The sequence below is a fragment of the Homalodisca vitripennis genome, chromosome 4 (genome assembly GCF_021130785.1).
Source record: "Homalodisca vitripennis isolate AUS2020 chromosome 4, UT_GWSS_2.1, whole genome shotgun sequence".
Lineage (NCBI taxonomy): Eukaryota > Metazoa > Arthropoda > Insecta > Hemiptera > Cicadellidae > Homalodisca > Homalodisca vitripennis.
Genome location: NC_060210.1, coordinates 111,952,550 through 111,972,418, shown reverse-complemented (window position 1 = coordinate 111,972,418; position 19,869 = coordinate 111,952,550).

Below are 19,869 nucleotides of genomic sequence, written 5' to 3'. Positions count from 1 at the left end.
GTCTCAGCTTTGCCTGACTTCCAGGCGGTAAGAGCGACAAAACGTCTTGGAGTAATCATTGATGACTCGCTGAACTGGCAGGACCACATAGATTCTCTCTGCAAGAAACTCAGCAGTGCCCTATTCGCCCTCAGAAGAACGCAAGCAGTTAGCACGCCTGAAGCAGTTTTAACTGCCTACCATGCCCTTTTTGAGAGCAATATGAGGTATGGTATAATGGCGTGGGGTGTGTCTTCCCAACACAACTTAGAACGTGTGCTAGTTCTTCAGAAGAAAGCAGTGAGGCTGTTATCTGGGCTGGGATAGAAAGACAGCTGCAGAGGACATTTCAAGGAGCTGAAGTTGATGACAGTTGTGGGTTTCTACATCTACGAAGTCATCGTCCTGGCGACCTCAAATCAGCAGACTCGACATCAAGACCTGCATGGGTATAATACCAGAAATGCCCAAAACTTTAGCCTTCCTGCTCATCATCGGACACTTTTTGGAAAAAAAAAACCATCATATGCAGGGGAAAAATTCTACAACATCCTGCCTCAAGTCATCAAGAGTGAGAACCCCAGAACGCTAAAGCTTCATCTCACCAGGTGGCTTCTTGAAAACCCTTTCTACAGTGTGAATGAGTTTTTGAACTGGCAACACTTTCATCACTAATCATGGTGATTAGTGATGCAAGTGACCGAAATTGATTTGTGAAGCAAGAAAATTGTTGTAATTAATTGTATTAATTTGTAACGCCATTTCAGGTCTTTGTGATTTTGAAATAAAGCTCACTCTCTCTCTCTCTCTCTCTCTCTCTCTCTCTCTGATTTGCTTCAAAGTAGTGAAATTTAAATATTTGAAATTCATTTAGTTGCTTTGGGTTGTTGAATAGTTACATTTTTTTATGAAACATAGTATATGAAATATATATAAACAAACTGTTTTAGTAATATTAAAACTTATATATATATATATATATATATATATATATATATATATAATAATTATTAACATTTAACGAGAAAAATTCAAACAATGTGTTTAAAAGAAGAGATTACTTAAATTTGCGGTTAAATATAAATTATGAAATCACTCTTGCAGCAATAGTATGATTGGAGGAATTGTAAAATTGCGGTTATAAAAATAATGAATTACAATCCATGGCTATATCGAACCTACATGGATTTTACATACCTCTAATAAAAAAAAAAAAAAAAAAAAAAAAAAAAAAAAAAAAAAAAAACTGAAATATCTAGAACCAAATGTGGTTTAGTAAGGTGCGAAGCGGAAAATATAAATTTTTCCATTTATTACAATTTAGGTACTTAATTTGTAACTATGCATTGAATAACAATATTTACAAATAAAATATAAATTATACGTTTTTACCCCTAAAATGTTTATAAGATATTTAAAATCGTATTAACTTTCAACCAGTACAAAGTATGTATAATCTACACCTTGTTTTCCATACAAAAAACGTAATAAATAATCGCTAAAAATTCTACAATCACAGTTTATCACGTTAATATTTCTTTAATAAGTCAACCATAAAATTTATACTCTTATTCAACATTGCATTGAGAAACTTATCTCGCATTCAACAGATTATTACTAAATATTAAAACAGTCCACACATTACCACTGCAATAAAAGCTTCAGTTAAAAAGAAATCCACGATGTTATAAAAAGTTTTGACGATGTAATTTTACATGTACATCGAAAGAGCTCTCTTCTTTTGACAAGAGGATGTAGAGCATTAACTCGTTCCACACTTGGTGCCATTATACGCCACTTCATGTCCATTATGCAAATATTTTCCATGTTCCTTGTTGCGGAAATGTTCCCTGTTATACGCTTCTATTACAAACTTCAATGTTTATAATTTACATTTTTATATCAGAAATAAATACATAATTTATTCATTGACCATGATAGTCGAGAACTGCTTAAACTATTTGAAATTGGCTACCTTATAACTTTATTATTTTATAAACTGCATATTTTTACATTTAAAGCTCATTAAAAACTGTGTTATACCCTTTTTCATAAATGACACATAAATTAATAGAAAGGATAGTGCGATGTAAAATATGATTTTATACCGAAACTTTAGTTTGGTATTTTTGACCCTTTCAATAACCCCTCATTTCAGACCTCTCCAAAGTTGCGTGCCTAACAATCGATCCTTTATTAGGAGAAATTCCATTCTAGAAAATCCAATATGTGTGCTTGTACAATTAAACTCGGCTCTCGGCTCCCAAACTAGTAGGTACGGATACTATAACGTTGGTCATCGTCACGTCACACATGATGCACACCACTAGACTCGCTGTCCCTCGCAACGAATATTGTCGTATTGCCTCTTATTGTCGTACATGTGGGGGAATGGAAGGATGAGAACATGCCTCTACCTTATTTTATTCCTTAGGACTTCACAATCATTGTTCGTGGCCGCATTTACTTAGTAAATACAACTCAGGTTTCCTAGTCAATTGTTTTTAAGTTAAGGTTTCTCTACCTGACATCACAGAAGGTTGACTCAGATTATTGTGTTAACTGATATGATGGAAATCTAAATTAAAGTTTTTTAGAAACTTTAAAACAAAAGTTTGTTATATTAGATTCATCAAATCTCATACGATTCATTATGGCTCCCAACGTGGAGCTATCTAAAACTTGTTTTGCATTCATTTATGTTCTTTACATGTTTATGATTTTCTTTTATATCACCTCAGAACAAATCTTTAAAACATAAAGCTATGAGCATAAGTGACCTTTTGAATTTGAAATTTTCCAAGACTGGCTTAGTTGAACAATAATCAAGATTTTATGCTAACATACACATGCAATAATCGCAATTTATTATAAATGGGAATGAAGGAAGATTAAAATGCCACAGTAAGACTAGGAAAATATTACTCTCGTTAAGGGATTATTATTATAAGGAAGGTATTTAGTTATATCTCACTTTTTACGTTTGCTGTAATATTCTAGGAAATTATTCGTGAATAAGCTCTATTTAATAATTTTAAGTGATGTGGTGTGCACACTTACTATATAATGTTCGTTTGACTTATCAATTTCTTTTTGTTCTCAGCCTGAAAATCTTAATATTACAGGAAGATATTTTGCTACATTTTAAGCCTGTTTGTGAGTCTATTTTCAGGCATCATGTGGACAGACAGACACAAGTAACATTTGCCTGTCTCCTTACAGATGGGCTTTGCTAACGCTACAAATTGTATAACAGTATTTAAATAATTTTCGTTATGCATTTTTTGAATTCTGTGCCGTCTGTAGTAATGTTTAATAATACTGTTCCAATTGGTATTAAAGTATATTGGATTTTGTAAAAAATTTAGTATATTAATATAGCAATAACATTTTATTAAAGCCTTTCAAATTAACTAGGTTTACTGGCGTTGTGCATATATACAAAGTTTCAGAACGAGCCCGGCCTACTATCATTATAACTAATATCAACAACAATACCAGTAAATACATTTGTAACTGTACAGGCATATCAATGTACGCTTCAGTAATGTTTGTGTGATGTGAGGATAGATCTATGTGAACTTTTACATTTATAATTGTGTTAATAGTATAATGTCTACTCCAATACAATGGTTTGTATAAACGTTCTTGTAACGGTTGCTTTACGCCGTTTTGTTTAACAATAAATGACTTTATTAACTGTGAAAAACAAAATGACTGTTTTTAATATTTCATTCAGAGACTTTAAAAAGAAAAACGTAAATATAATAATTACATTAGGTAACGTCTTCCTTTGATAAAAAACAACACGCAGAAAGTAGATTATTCCACTTGAAGCAAACAAAATTACACTCAAGTCTTTTCAAGCTGTATCTATTTCTATTTCTTCCTTCATCTTCGCAGCAATAATAAATTAATAAGGGCTATTTTTGAAAGATGCTTTTTGTTAACTTAATTTGACGGGAAAGGTTTTTTTTAAACCTTAGACTTAAACGATTACTACCAGCGTCTTCACACGAAATTATGTAGGTTTTACACCTGTATGAGCACTTCTGGTTGTAGTAAATTATATTTCAGAAGCCAGTATTAAGTCTACCTTCTTATTACGATAACAAAAATTAAATTTTGTATATTTATGGTTTTGTAATTTACTTAGATATTAGAATTGTTTTGTTTTCTGGCTGATATTGTCTCTTTCCTGATGAAGAAAAATGTACACATAATATATACACACATAATATACACAGCTCTGAGAAAAGTACTTTTGCCAAAAGACAGCAAATTTAGGTTTCATTACAGTCTTTGAATATAAAGTAAAAGTTATTAGAGTGCATTGTCTGTTATACCTGCTTATTTTAGCAGTTATCCGCACCTTTGCAAGCAGTTTTGTAAGTGTTGCACGTGTATAAGCACTGCATGTTCTAGTGTATTATATTGCCGACCTATGTGTGTTTGCCTTTTTGCTACGATCATCAAAATACGTAAAATATTCTATATTTGTATTCATTATGATTTAATTTTTACTTGGTATATTTTGTTCAATATTTCACTTTGCGCATCTTTTTAGGTCTATTCGCCCATCTATGCAATATAGCAAATTCTCTACTTGGATTTCTGTGTAGGACGTCAAAATACTTTCACTCTCCTGCTACGCTGGTCATGCTTTTCAAGACAATATTTAAACGAATCCTAAAGTACTCATTAGTTTTCTGGTGTCCTTATCAATCAGGGTAAATTTAGTTTCTAGAGCTTTTGCAAACAAGACTTATTAGGTTTGTAGGAATATGTCTGGGTCACCAACATTTTGAAGTGCCGGTGGTTTCTCTTTGAACCACCCACGAACTTCCACATCTGTTAACAAGAAGGAAGGCGGCCGATCTGATGTTCCTGCACAAGGTGGTAAACGACGTCACAGTCGATTCTGAACTCCTGTCTTCTTTATAGTTTCAAACCCTCTTGCTTACTCCTTCTCAAAACATCTTTTGCAGTGTTTTGTTATAATGCTACGGCCAAAACAGCACGATTCCCGTCTTAACAGTGGTAGAGAAATGAAGTGTCTAGAGAAGTGAACTTCTTTTGTCCTCCACACATTTTTTCGAACGGAAATCCTCAACCGTTTTTTGTAGTTAGTTTCTTGGATTTGGCTTGTTATAATAAAATTCTTTGTTTCTTGATCAAGAATGTATATATCTCAAACTCAAACTCAACTGTAGCACTGTAAATATATTAGACTAGAAGTGAACTGAAACACCCGGAACGAAGGGCTTTTAGACCGAAGTAGGCTTCTTAGTCCTAAGTACGAGTAGGTAAATATATTTCCTTCGTCGGACAGTTCGAGACCGAAAGATCACAATAGTTGGAAACAAGCGGTATCGGAAATATATTTCATTTGAACCAGAATGCTCCTATACACGCTAAACTTGATACAAGAGTCATTTCCTCAACTTCTGATCGTCTAACCATGAACACATAATATGAACCTGATCGTATGCCTACTTACGTTTGAAAAATATCATAAAGGACCATTATATTACATCACAAGTGTTATGACAAGGTAGTTTACGGAACATGAATTAAAAATAGCTTAAGAAGCACCTGGTAAACTGCTAGTACTTGATGGATAACAATGACAAAATTCTGACCATCTAATTTCTTTGGGAATTTTGTAAGGTGAAATGACTAATTTCCTAATCACTGCAAACTAAAACTGCGTTAAAATGTTAGAAAATGCTTAGGAAATGTTGTCCCTATAAATTTAAACATGTTGAGAATAATTAAATGTTTACACAGCAGAGTAAATATTGATTATTCATTCTCTATAGAATAATATTTCACAGTTTTTGAGACCTGGATGGATTTTGTGGTACTAAGGACCAGTAGAGCGCAACCCGGAGGGTTTTTCGAAATAATAATAGACACAAATTTATTCCAGGGACTGTAAGATTGTCAATTTACAATTTCAGTGCAGTCCGTTCCATAGTTTACGCGTGAAAGAAAAATAAACAAAACAAAAGCACTTTCGTATTTATAATATTATTGGAATATTAGTAAATAAGCTGGATTACATTTTCCCAAAATCAAATAAATACAAACAAGTATAAGCTTAGAAGCCATGACACCTTTTTCAAAATGCGGATGTACATAATAACACGTGAGTTTTAATATCTTAAGAAATTTAACTTACTACTATTGTGCAGAAATATAATTTCGCAGATTTTATATACAATATACTGGATACGTTTTAATGCAAAGCAAACGTATAATTGTAAAAGATTTAGCATTGTTTATGATAATTAAGACATTTATATAAACTGAAAAAGCCAATTCACAGCAGTATCCGTATCCATTTAATTAGTGTAATATTAACAACTAAAGAAAATATTATATTGCTTACCTATGAACACTGTGATGGCACATTTAAAATTTATTGATATTGTGTATTTAACAGGAACAGTAGATACAGTTAGTTACAACTATTGACTATTCATGTTAGTTTATTATACATTAAAATTTTATTTGTTATAGAACTTTTAAGTAGTACCTTGTAACTAGTATGGTATTATATATTCTAATTAATTTATTACAATATTTATATCTCAAATTATCAAGAAATATTATTTTGGAGGTAATCTACAACTAAACTCATGAATATAGATGTGCCCAAATAGCTTCTTAACTAAGTTCAAGTGCAATTTCGGACAATTAGGCAGTTCAGAAACAACGTTTGTTGACAACTTCGGTTTCACGAATATTCTAGTTGCAATCCTGATGCTCTTGTTACTAGCTGTGTTTTTAAATTACGTGTTTTTAAATTACGATAGTTATGTATCAACGAATAGTACAATCATATGTTGTTAACACTCTTCTATTTTATGTTCCAAAAAACATTCCTAAAAGGTAAAGTACCCACCACGTGTCGCGGTACAGGCTTCGCTAAGGTGGCATGCGAAGAGTCTACTATATAACACAATTTATTATGTTATATGTGTTGCTCCATGTTAAAAACTCAGATGATGTATTTTATTAGGCATATAATTGTATAAAACTATACACATTCTTGTACTATAGTTGAAAATTACATCTTCAGCAAACTTGACAGCCCAAGAAAAAATATTTGTTATCACGTCTTGCCTCTCAACATATATTCACATTTTTAATCAATGAGTCTGGCAGGTTTTATATCAAGTTATAATTAAAAAATTTTAACACACTAAATCGCCAAAATATAATGTTACGTGTTTTGGGATTATGATACATATGTTAGTATGTCAGATGTTAACATCTCATATGGATGTACGTACTCTATTTTGTTTTGCAGTTTTTTTTTTCACAGCCATAATGGTTACTCATAAGACTAATGTAAAAATAATTACTAGCAACCAGGCAAATGTCATGGTCACATAATATCGAAGTCGGTGTTGCTTACTGAAATGAAATTGAGATAGACAGAAAAACCCCTTTCTTAGCACTTTGAGGGATAGGCTTTACTAAAACAAAAACAAAAAAAATTAATCTTTCAGAACCACGGAAATAGTTTCTGAAATACTGCCAGAAACTAATAATATAATCCAGGTAGTATTTTATAATTATATTTGGGTACAATCTAGGTAATATAATGTTTAGATAATCATTATTTCGGTCTAAAAAATTATATTGAAAGAAAAAAAATTGAGGTAATTTTAAAGATTGCCATTATAGTGAAGATAATTATATATTATTCGTTGAACATATATATTTAACCCAAGTATATTTATAATTCATTTTAGTTTAACACTACAAAAAATCACAACGTAAAAACAACGTTTCATTAATGATGGCAAATAAGTTGCAGAATGTATTCATCTTTTAAATTTATTTGTAAAAAAGACCGTAGATAAAATATAAGTTATTTCAGAAGAAATAATATTACGAAATCAAGTCAGTAGTATTGACAGATGATCCCAGGAACTGCTCTGTCACAGGAAAGGGAAATAAACGACCGTAAAAACCTCTGTTTCTACCAAATAACAGTTGGAACAATGTATAGTCTTTTAGGATAACTTAAATGTAGGTTAATTTAATATTTTCTTTAAGAAAATTCCATAAATAATAGCTTATATTATGTTGGTTATAAAAGCATTTCGTTGATCCTTTTGTAACTGAGCTGAGAAGGATTTACACATAACTATTAATTTGAAACCTTAAACACTTTATTAAACGTAAGAATATTATTCTTATATTGTTATTTTACTATTATTAATAAGCAATTCATGTCAAAGAGCATAAACTAGCTAGGAATTTTGTTTGATTGAACGTTAACAACTTAGTGAAGTATTGTGGCTTTTAATGATAATAATTGTTAAAAACTTTGTAAAGAAGTGTTTTAAATCATTTCGATATTGGTTTGGATAATACTTGTAATACTTGAATTTGAACACCATTTACGTTTATGTTGACTTTAAACTGTTGTTATAATTTATAAATATTATAGAATAAAAATTATGAAAATATCTAAATTTACACAGTACCCGTAACTAATCTAAATGTATGGAATAGCTTATTTATAATGTTCAATGGTGCTCAATCTACAACCCCCATCACACAACGTACCATGCGAATTGTTTCGTTTATCTACTAATCATATAAAAGTTCACTAGTTGCTTTGAATTACTGTACTCAATAGTTAGTATTTTCTATATCTATTTGATAAATTAATTAGTTACCATCACATTATTTTTAGATAATAGTCCATATTTTTGTAAACTTGAGCAACAAGCCAACTACGGCAAGATATTCCAATCTATATACTTCTTCAGATATTCTGTTGATGCTAGTTTTATCTAGATAGAGTTTTTTTATATAGACAAAATCTATTTCAATCACAAGTATGTTTCACGGACCATGTTAGGTGAAGTTTATTGGGGGTAAGCTTCACCTAATGTTATGTGAATAAGCGTATAATATTTCCATTAGGGAGAAAGTTGGTCAAGATTGCTTGCTTAATGTCCCGAGAGATACTTTTTAGGTAACTTCACGGTGGTTAACAAAGAACTGGAGTTAGTATATTATTTATGATTCATAAATATGACTTTAAAAAAATATTCAAGATTAGACAACACTTTATAATATATTATAGAAAATTTATAAGGACACCTAACCAATTCAGTTATGTACTAATTATATATAATACAGTTTCTTGATATTTATTTCATACTAATAACATATGTTACACTTATCTTTTTTACTACCCATTGGTATGTATTTAATGATTTTATTTACAAATATAAGATAAAATAAATTCATTTGGTTTTATATTTGTGAAGAAATTTAAAAAAAATATATTTTTGTCCTTTAAGGTTTATATTATTCATTAAAATAGTTTATACAGCAGTTTGAAACAGACTGTTTGCTTGATAATTTAACGCTCACAACTACACAATCATAAATCTTGTCTGAAAATTAATTGTTGAATTTATATTGTGTATGAAAATAAAAGTTTACTCTTCAAAGGCTATTTAAATAAATAAAAACCCAAATTACTAATTTTTTAACAAACTGAAAAGTAGAACTTTAATAATTCAAAACAAATTTACTATTAACGTAACTTTCAAACTTTAAAGCTTAGACCTTAAACATATGTAAATTGACAATCGGTTAAAGCTTTAAATATGCTGTATATTAAGAGTTTATAATATTAATATCTGTATGTCAAACTTTTAGACTTAATTTTAAATTGCTGAATCTAAAAACAAGAGAAAATATTTAGTCAAAAGGGAACAGAGCAATTTACGAAAAACTGAATAAAGCAAGGGACTAGCGTTTAGCAACTGACCTGTCTGAACTATAAATTAATAAGGGCGGGACTTAGGTAAAGGAGGGGGTGGATACTCCAGGTGAGAGTCGAAAGTATACTGTATGTGACAAATTGTATTTCTACAGTGCAGACATACGAATCAGCTGTTCTGCCCCTAATCTGGCTTGAGCCCAAGGTATAAAAAGTCCAAGGCTTGTTTAACCGTATTCCTGCACTAATTCCACGAGACCTGTTCAATTACTGTTATAGACATGTGATACAGATTTTTTTAACAAACTTTATTTTAAAACCTCCTCTTGACCTTCTACTTCCAGTAAAAATTTCCTGATGTCTCCGTTATCTACTCGTAGGTTATGAATTATGAAATCGGCAGAAAAAGTTAAACCAATTTCCGTAAAAGCATTTACTACTAAATTTTATTCGCATTTGAAAAACTGTAAAGAAAAAATATTAAGTAAACCAGTAGGTAAAATTATAAAACTTTTAGAAACCGTCACCCACCCAATTAATATCAAGAATGGGATAGTTGTGAAATATAAAAGTAAAATTTTTCAATATTTTGATTCTTAGAGCTTCGGATGCTTTATATTTAAATTAAAAGTGTAGTGGGTAGATTTATAAGAAATTCGTCGTGTGCAATTGGAAATCGGAATTATAGATATTTTAATCTAAAATACTATTATAAAATACTTTTACATTTTTTTATTGCACAAACCAAATCGATCTGCACACTATCTGCCGTGGTGTGTTGTAAATAGTTACGGCAGTAGATTTCGTAACCATTACTATAGATGGTAGTAAAGAAAAATTCACACGAAAACCATTCCGTTTATATTTGGTACTCAGAATTAGTTTCCTCTAGCGTTGTTGGTCAGAATAGCTGATGGAGCGAAAACGGTGCTGAGATACTGGGCACTAATACGACTTTACCAACCTCTAGTTCTGTGACTACAGTTAAAACAAATGTAATTGATTTGCAATTAGCTCGTGGCTATTTCTGCAGGAATCGCAAGGCAATGCACAAGACAAATATTTAAATTTGTTGTGGAAAAAACTACCAAGGGGACATTGGGTCCGCATTGAATCGATGTTTACTTTACTGATTGTGTATAAACAAATGCATATAATTGCTAGACTAAACCAATAAAATAGAATGATGTAGCAAAGAAAGATTGGAAAGCATGAGAATAAGATGTACTGTATCAGAATAATTCAATATGTCCATGCCTTTGAAGTATTAGTATCAACCAAACAAGCAAATCATAGAGAGTTATGTGGACTACATATTAGGAATGCATTTAATTTTATGGACATAAATATTCATGAATACTGCATCAACGTAACGGTTCCAAAAGCTTTTGGTATTTTAGTACTTTTAATGTAACGTCATCAAGTTTACGTAGATATGTAGTTACAAAATTATTAATTTACTGATGAAATATGTTTCATTTGAACCAGAAGTGTTCCCACATAATCTAAACCTTAAACAAGAGAGAGCCCCAGCTTTTGGATAGCCTCTGATCCTCTTAACATTAAACACTGGAATAGTACCAACTTCATGCATTCATAACCTTTTTAAAATCATCATAGAGCTTTCTCATGTTTTATCATACGTGCTTTCACTATTAAATACGGAATTTTTTATTAACAAATATAGAATGTTGCTAATAAAGTGTATTTATTGTATTAGTAGCACCGTTTCACATCAGGGCCTCAAAATCCTGATCCTTAAACTTATTTAAAAAATAATTATCCTTAATCATTAGAAAATGAATTTTAAAATTGTATTTGATTGTAGTAAGTATTTCAGTGACCATAATTTACTACAAAAGTGTTTGGTATGTGTCTATAATGCCTATGAAATTGCGTTTGGAGTCGTGGATAACTGCTAGTAGTATATCAAAATATTATATTATATTTAGTAGAATAAAGAATTAGAACACTTAAACATATATTTTATATGGAAGGTTTATGCTAGCTAATAGTTGTCTAAAATTGTATGGAATTTTGTGCTGTTCAAAATGTTTGCTGTGAGAGACTATATTTCTTGCACGATTAGCGATTAAGATATAACATTTTGTCCTGTATATTTATTTCCTTAAAACTTAAGGCAAGCTTCTCTCTAGCTTACCGGCAGTGAGGCTAAATCGGTCACCCCATTTATCTCCAATTGCTTGTATATTTGTAAATTTAAATACTGAGAATAAGTTTATAGCTTTTTCTCAGTAATCTTAAACCGTATGATTGAGTTAAGGGTTTGAAAAATGGTCATTTAGATAAATTTATAAAATTAAATAGGTTCGTTATTTCCAGTAGAGATATATCAGAATGACGCCGTTCCTGTGGGTAAAATTCATACGCAAATCCATGTATTTAATATTACGTATATTAAATACAAAAATATTCCAAGTATATTCAAACAGTACACATAAAACTTCTTCATGAAATTATGAATTTCAATAGAACTTTCTACTCAAAACTACCTTAACGCTAATTCCGATTCCGGAATCGTTGATATTTCATTAATATCATAGAACTGGATTTTAGAATTCGTCATTAATTGTCTTTCTCAATTTCACTATTAAAAAACATATAGGATAAATAATATACTCACGACTACCTGTATACATGTATCAATATATACGTAAAATTTTAAATTATGATACAGAAGATACATCATCTGATACACAACATATTACACTTCTTATTTCACGTTGCAGAGGGATATTTGGCTGATCTCATCTATAATGTTTTCTAGCCATGTAATTGACCCTTCAGGTAACAGGTATTGTTAAGTTTGCTGTAACAAATTGTAAATTGTACAATATTTACTCCAGTTGACAGTGATATATAAATAAAATAGCATTTAATGTTGCGTAAGTAGATATAAATATTGACAGCAACAGACGGAGGCATAAAAAGCAATGGCGAGTAACAAGTAATTTTGTTCGTCAGTATATAGACATACAATCAGTCTTTTTCTTTTATATTTTTCAGTCTCAGTCTTTTTATAATTTATATCGGGCAAATAATGAAAATTATAAATATGATTGCTGAGAAAAAGTTACTTCGGTACAACTCTTTACAACCATTATTTTTATATTATAACGTTTTTTTTAATGATTCAAGTTATTTGTGAGGATTAGTGCCTAAAACTTATTCATAACATCCATAGAATGAACTTGACAAAGACAAGAGAACAACAAGACATTCGGTTCGACATTAGCTAAGCATTGTATTAATACTATTGAGCTTCGATTATGTTTGTACCAATAAGTGGTAAATTGTATAACCTATTAGAGGGATATAACAGTAATTAACTTTTGAAGGTAATATGGTTGTATTTAAAATGTGTAGCCGATTACACTGATGTATTCTTAACCCACAGTCTTACTTATACATATAGAAACACCTAGTTGTAAATATCTTATGTAATCTTGGTAGCAATAATATAAAAGCAGATGTGAGTTAATATGATACTTGCCAACTTTATGAATTAAGAGAAAATAATACCCTCTCGACGAGCAATACAATGAAAGTGTTATTGCTTAGCAGAATCCACTCGTAACATTATGGGAAGTTGTTTTGTAGGGCAACGGTTAGAATTGCTGTTATAAATTGGGTATTTGTTTTTGTTCAGTAATTCCATTATAGATTATATATAAAGATCTGAAGTAATTATAAAAAATGACAAACATTATCTAGGTTTTGTGGATCTTATGAGAAAAGATTTATATTATTTGAACGTTGTCAAGAAACTATTTGCATTGTATATACACTTTGAAGTAAGGCATCAGCAAACCGATAAACTATGATACATGCTAAGGTGTTATTTTACTATCAGCCATTGTTATTATAATTATTAAAAAGTCTACTTGTTAGATTATTTTACAGTAACAAACATTTTATTCTTAATCTAATTCTAATATTTCTAAATTAAATGTAGTAAAACTTTACAGTAATCTTTATTTTAGAAGTACTTTATACCGTTTTCCACCTAAAACACTTAAAAATGGGAATGATAAAATATTGGAGACTATTTGTCAGACAATATCTTTTAAACAGAAACAGAGGTTATCCCTCAGTAGAAGCGATAGCAAATAGGAAACATACAGAGAAAGAAATGTGGTTTTGAATTTATCTGGAAGGTAAAATATATAAGTACTTTTGTGCTTGGCAAGTGTGGGTGGACTTAGAAAAAACGTATCTATATTTATTAGCATGAGTTTTCTTGTAATCTTTTGTCAATGTACCTACAGTTACGTAATCTGAAATATACGTAATTTATCTAAAATCAGTAATTGATTCTATTTTGAATATGTGTTTATTCTATATTACCTTTGTTGGAGTATTTCTTGAACTAATTTCATCACATTTTATTTTAAAATTGAATATTATAGAAAGACTTCGATAAATATATATTACCGTATAATATATACTATTTTATTATTTTACATTACGTTTTTTATACAATATATATTTTATAATATACCAACGAGAACTTTAATTTACAATTACTTTAGAATTATTTATAATCGAGTCAAATTTTTAACATTATTTTATTACTGTTAAGATTGTTTAAACAAAGCGCAATTTATATTTTATAACAAAAATCAATCTATTCTTAGTTTGTCTACGTCTAAGCTTCTTCGTTTATCCTGACTAGTATGGTTAAAATATTAGAAACTTCATCAGTACTGGTAAGCTTCGCTATGGTAGCTGAATACATTATTTTTAGGACATATATTGCTGTGACGAATTATCAAACACCGTTGCACCATTTTTATATTTTATATAGAATAATACTCCGTATGATATATTGTAACTTATAATAAAATAACTACAAGTAAAGTGGAAACTAGTTGACATTTCTAAGACGCATCCTAAAATTAGGAATATTGTTTTTTGAATAAAAAAAGGTCAATAGTCTAAAAAATTGTCGTGTTTACAGTCTGTATTCTTACGTTATCCCTAAAAATATAGCTAAAGAGAATATAGTTTGTGGTACTCGGTGGGTAATGTCACTCTTATGAATTTAATTTACACCACAAAATAACTTCCACGTACAACGCAAATGTATATAGAGACTACATTTCAAATAAATTTGTTTTAAGCTATTTTTAAAATACTGTAATTGTAAATCTTGGTAGTTTTTAGTGTAAAGCTTGGTAAAACTAATATGTTCAAGTTCATCTTCGCGACTGCTTAAGAACTCCAAAATAGAAGGTTTCTTTTGAATACTTCGTATTAGTAAAATTGTACAGTAAGTTTTAATTTTAATAAATATTTTATATCAAAATAAAACACAAGATTTACTCTTGTTACATACCACGTTAACTTACTTTTTGTATTAAAAAGAAATAAAAGCAATAAATATAACTTACAACATATATTTTTTTACCCACAAAAGTCCCTTTAAACTTTTGCTCAGTGACTAACCTCAGTTTAGTAATTTAGGAGTACCACATGTTCGCGGTAAACCGCACAGGGAGTCTATATACCGGGATATAGCCCATGAGTCTATGGTGGTTAATAACACACCATTATCAATCATATGTAATATTTAGATTTTCTATCAGACATACCAACGTCATAATTAATACAATGAATTACCTCGTTACGTGTAGTGTGGATAGTAATTTTATTGGTTATAGTTGTGAATCAAATTTTCGGTTCTGGAATCAATAGCTTTCAGATAGCAACCGGTGCTATATAGAAAATAACATCAAACAATGTTGCAATACCTTTATTAGTTGGTAGTACTAGTTGTAAAATATTTACATGTAATTTATTAAGCTATATATTAACAAACAATTATATAAATTATCATTGTCATATGCTTATTTAATGTCTATTATAATGAAACAATTTAAATAACTCAATACCATTTTAACCATTATTAAATACATCATAAATTAGTAATAAAAATATAAAATTAGATATTCAATTTTAAAAATACAACACAAACATTAAGAAAATATTCTAAATATCAATTATTGTCATATCAAAGGTTCGATATTTTTTATGGCAGCGATTTATAAAAACAATGAAACGCTATCTGTATATTTAACTAAAACTTTTTATATTCTTGTCCATATCATGTATGATTTAAATTTGTATTATTCGAAAACAATTACATTTCAAGTATTATTTTGTATTCCTTTCTTGAGTTCCACGAAAAAATGTTTGAGTACGAAAGGCCTTGCAGACAAATTAGGCCTATGCCTCAAAAAATAAAACATTATAAGTTGTTTTATTTTAACAGCTCAAAATATCTCAATTTATTTCGACTATCTTAGTTAGGTCATGGAGTGGAATTATTAAGGCAGTTTTTTAGCGTTCTTAGTGAGAACACCTGTAGTTTAATATAAAGAATTCCTGTGATAACTTTGTTTTTGGTGGAGCATTTTTGTTTACATGTGCTATGATCAAAAGTGTCATGCCTCTTCAGATTACACTCATAGAAGGAATTCAATACGTTATTGTGCGACCCGTATAAAATATCTAAAACCTATTATATATATATATTTTTTTTCCTAACTATAGCTACAAATCCTCGTTAGCATCCTTTCTTGATAGTCTGGCTGGCAGTTAAAATCCTTTCGTAGTATTTAATGTCGATGTTATATGGTAAACAATGGAAGAAGGCTTTGGCTTCATGTAGTTAGATCTGTGGCCAAGTACATACCACGTTTTCCTATTAGGATAAAGAAATTGGGTTCTAATAACATTCTAGCTCTATATATTCATATATATGATTCTTATTATTTTTAAATTTGGTATTCCTAAAGTAATCGGTTAACAGGAATACACATATCACTTTAATTGACAATAGTGTTACAAAATTTTATTTTTATCTAATAAATGAAATTTAAGTAAATGCTAATGTTATAGGGACAATTATCTCATCTTTTTCTTTAAACACGTATACACTCTTCTTTCTTTTTTTAATGATGCCATTTTAGAACTTAAAAAAACAATGCCTATCCCTGTTGTACGAAAACATGGATGGAACTTTACTTAATTACTAAGAGCATCTGTGAATGATGACTTTAACTTCTATTTTAGAAGATAAAAGTCAACGCTGCATAGTGTTTCCTTTCTAGTAAAAACTAATTTCAACAGCATATTTAGCAAAGACCATGATGCATGATAGAGGATTGTAAGAGGGAACTTGGTCATTCCGTAAAATCCCACACCGTTATCACTAGAAGCAATAAACAGAAAGGGAAACTCTTATATCGGTCTCTATGGATTTCAGCCAGCTACATGCAAGATGTTTAAGAAGTAAAAAATATACATGAATTACATCGGAGGTTTTGAAGAATGTTTATTTTTATCTCATTTTTGACACACATAATAATCATTTATCAAGTGTACATTTCCTGAAAGTCTAAAACAGTCAATTACTCGTGCGATCTAATAAAAAACCAAACCTCAGAAATATATAGTTAAATCCTAATTTCGTTGAGTACACCTTTGATGAAGTGTTTGAAATCATACTTTTTCGACAAAATCATAATTTCCTTTCTAATAGTACTTTGACTAGCTATTAACCTTATGTTATCAAATGAGGTCTATATTAGGCGGTCCTGGACGGGTTACATGGTTCGCATGTATCAGTGCAACATTCTGTGATATCTGCTAAAAGTATTGTGAGGTCAAATTCAGATGTTTGTAGCATGTTGCAGATGTGAGTTGGGGTTTAGCATTTATTAATTTCGTCACATTATATGGAATGATAAAGTAAAAGCAATAATAATAATAAGTTGTAAACAATTAAGACCTATAAAATGAAGTGTATAAATACGTTGTGGTATACAATTTTGTGGTTTACCTTAACTTTTAATAACCTGAGGTACAATAGAAACAATAATAAAAAATATTGTTTAGCAATGAGCTATATAAATAAAAAATATAACAGACTGGACAAATATGACATTAATGACAAACTATGACAAACTATTTAAGTTACGTTATACATAAAAGATAAAAGCATAAATTCGAATTAAAACAATGCAACGAACATTGACATTGTTATTAATATAAGACAAAGAACCATTCAGACAAGAAACTAAACAACAGAGCATAACACATCTTAATAATATATTAGCTCCACATAGAATACCAAGATCATCCAACTATTGATACTATTTTACATATTAAAGGTCGACTTGAAGAATTAATATTACCGCAAATTACTAGTTTTTAAAACGCTACATAAAATTGTACGTGTTATATGTAGATCCAGGCCACTATTCATACAATATCGTAACACATAAGTATTTACATCTATGAGGTTTGTTGTTTTAAGACTGCATTGGTAGGCGTTCCTACAACAAATTGACACAAAGTGGTCATTGTTTTTGTAATTCACAGGCTTACACTTCTAGAGTAGGATCTTCCTACTCCACTATACGGCTGTACATTGCGTTGTCTTTGGACATGAAAACTATTGAGGATAGCCATTTTTTCTAAAAAAAATTAAAGGTTACTGACCCGCACGGTTAAGTTTCTTATAATAGTGTTAAGCTTTTCATTTCCGTTTTTACTTTATTAAAGGCAAGCATACAGTTTTTTTTTTCAAGTATAAGTATGTTCATGTGTTGATAAATGTCATATAACAAATACTATACACGAATTAATAGAATTATATTATTTTGTTTTTATCAAGTTAAATTATAGTGTAACCATTGTGTTAGTACAGAGTACTGAAAGGTGCCCCTTAGCTGCTGACAATGCAACAACAGCGTCGTTACGGTAGCCTCTGTTTGTTGAAGTTAAAATTGATTTTCTTTACAAACACGATTGGTTTCAGTAATGGAATCAGTTTAGTAAGTTCAATACACCTATTGCAATTACTCTCTTTAGTTAAATCGTTTGCATATCACAAATTTCAGTTTTATCTAAAAAGGTGGGCGTATCTAAACTGAATTTTACTTCAATCTCCGTTTCAATCAAAGTAACGTTTTATAACTCATTACTTATTAATACTAAATCTCGTGTTCTGTACCTTCATCAATATTATTGATACAATCATAATGTTTCATATTATTTGCAATTTTGCACCTATCTCACACCTAAGTGGTTGCTATATCGAAAACCAAATAATTACGGTTTGAACTAATTGACTATCCGCCTTACTCACCATATCTGTACGAGTATTTCGCTCGCGGGACAGCGACTTTCGCTAACTAAAGAGGCAATAACCTTTGTAAACGGTCATTTTGCAGATAAAAATGCCCTGTTACTTTGTATCGTGTTACAGAGATAGTAGCATCACTAGTAGTATTGTGTAAAGTTACAAGAAGACTGTGGGAAAAATAAAAAAAATAAATAAAACAAATGTTTTGTATCTTAGTTAGGTCGGAAACTTTTTAGACTATATTTTTACCCTTCCCCTGATATTAGAAAGCAGAAAACTTAGCTTGATCTGAAAGGAAGTGGCATGTCAGTGTGGAATACCAATAGAGGAATTTCGAACTCTGAAAGGTTTCTTGCCGATATGCTGAAGGATAAGCAGTAAACAACTTTTTGTTCGTCACATACTCTGATTTATACACACATTATAAAAAGTTCCTTTCATTATAAGGAAACACAATTCCCCTGACCTGAAAGGAAGCGGAATGTCTGTGAGTAAGACTGATGGAAGAAGGTCGGGCTCTGAGAGATCTTTTGTTTATCTCCTGTAGAATAAGTAGTAAACGACTTTCTTCATTATATTTATCGATATATGTGTCGTGTAACTAATTTAATTCCTTATTTGTTAAGCTTTTGCATACAAATCGAAGAAACCTCTATTATATACCAGTCATATTAGTTATTGGCTGACATTGAGAAGACAATTAAATAATTGTCTCGGAAAATTGTATTTGTGGCTGTAAGTTTCTTTATATAGTTGCCTGTAGCATAATATCTAGAAAGCGAAGCGATCTATGGCATTTTGCCTGAATCTTCATTTTTATATGGGCAATACAAGTTGATGATGGTTCATTTCTCTTCTTAGAATTCGAGTGAATGCTAGCGAAAATATTATACTAGTCACATTGGTAGCGAACATGTTAACGAGAAATAGCAGGCATTTATAAACAGAGTAC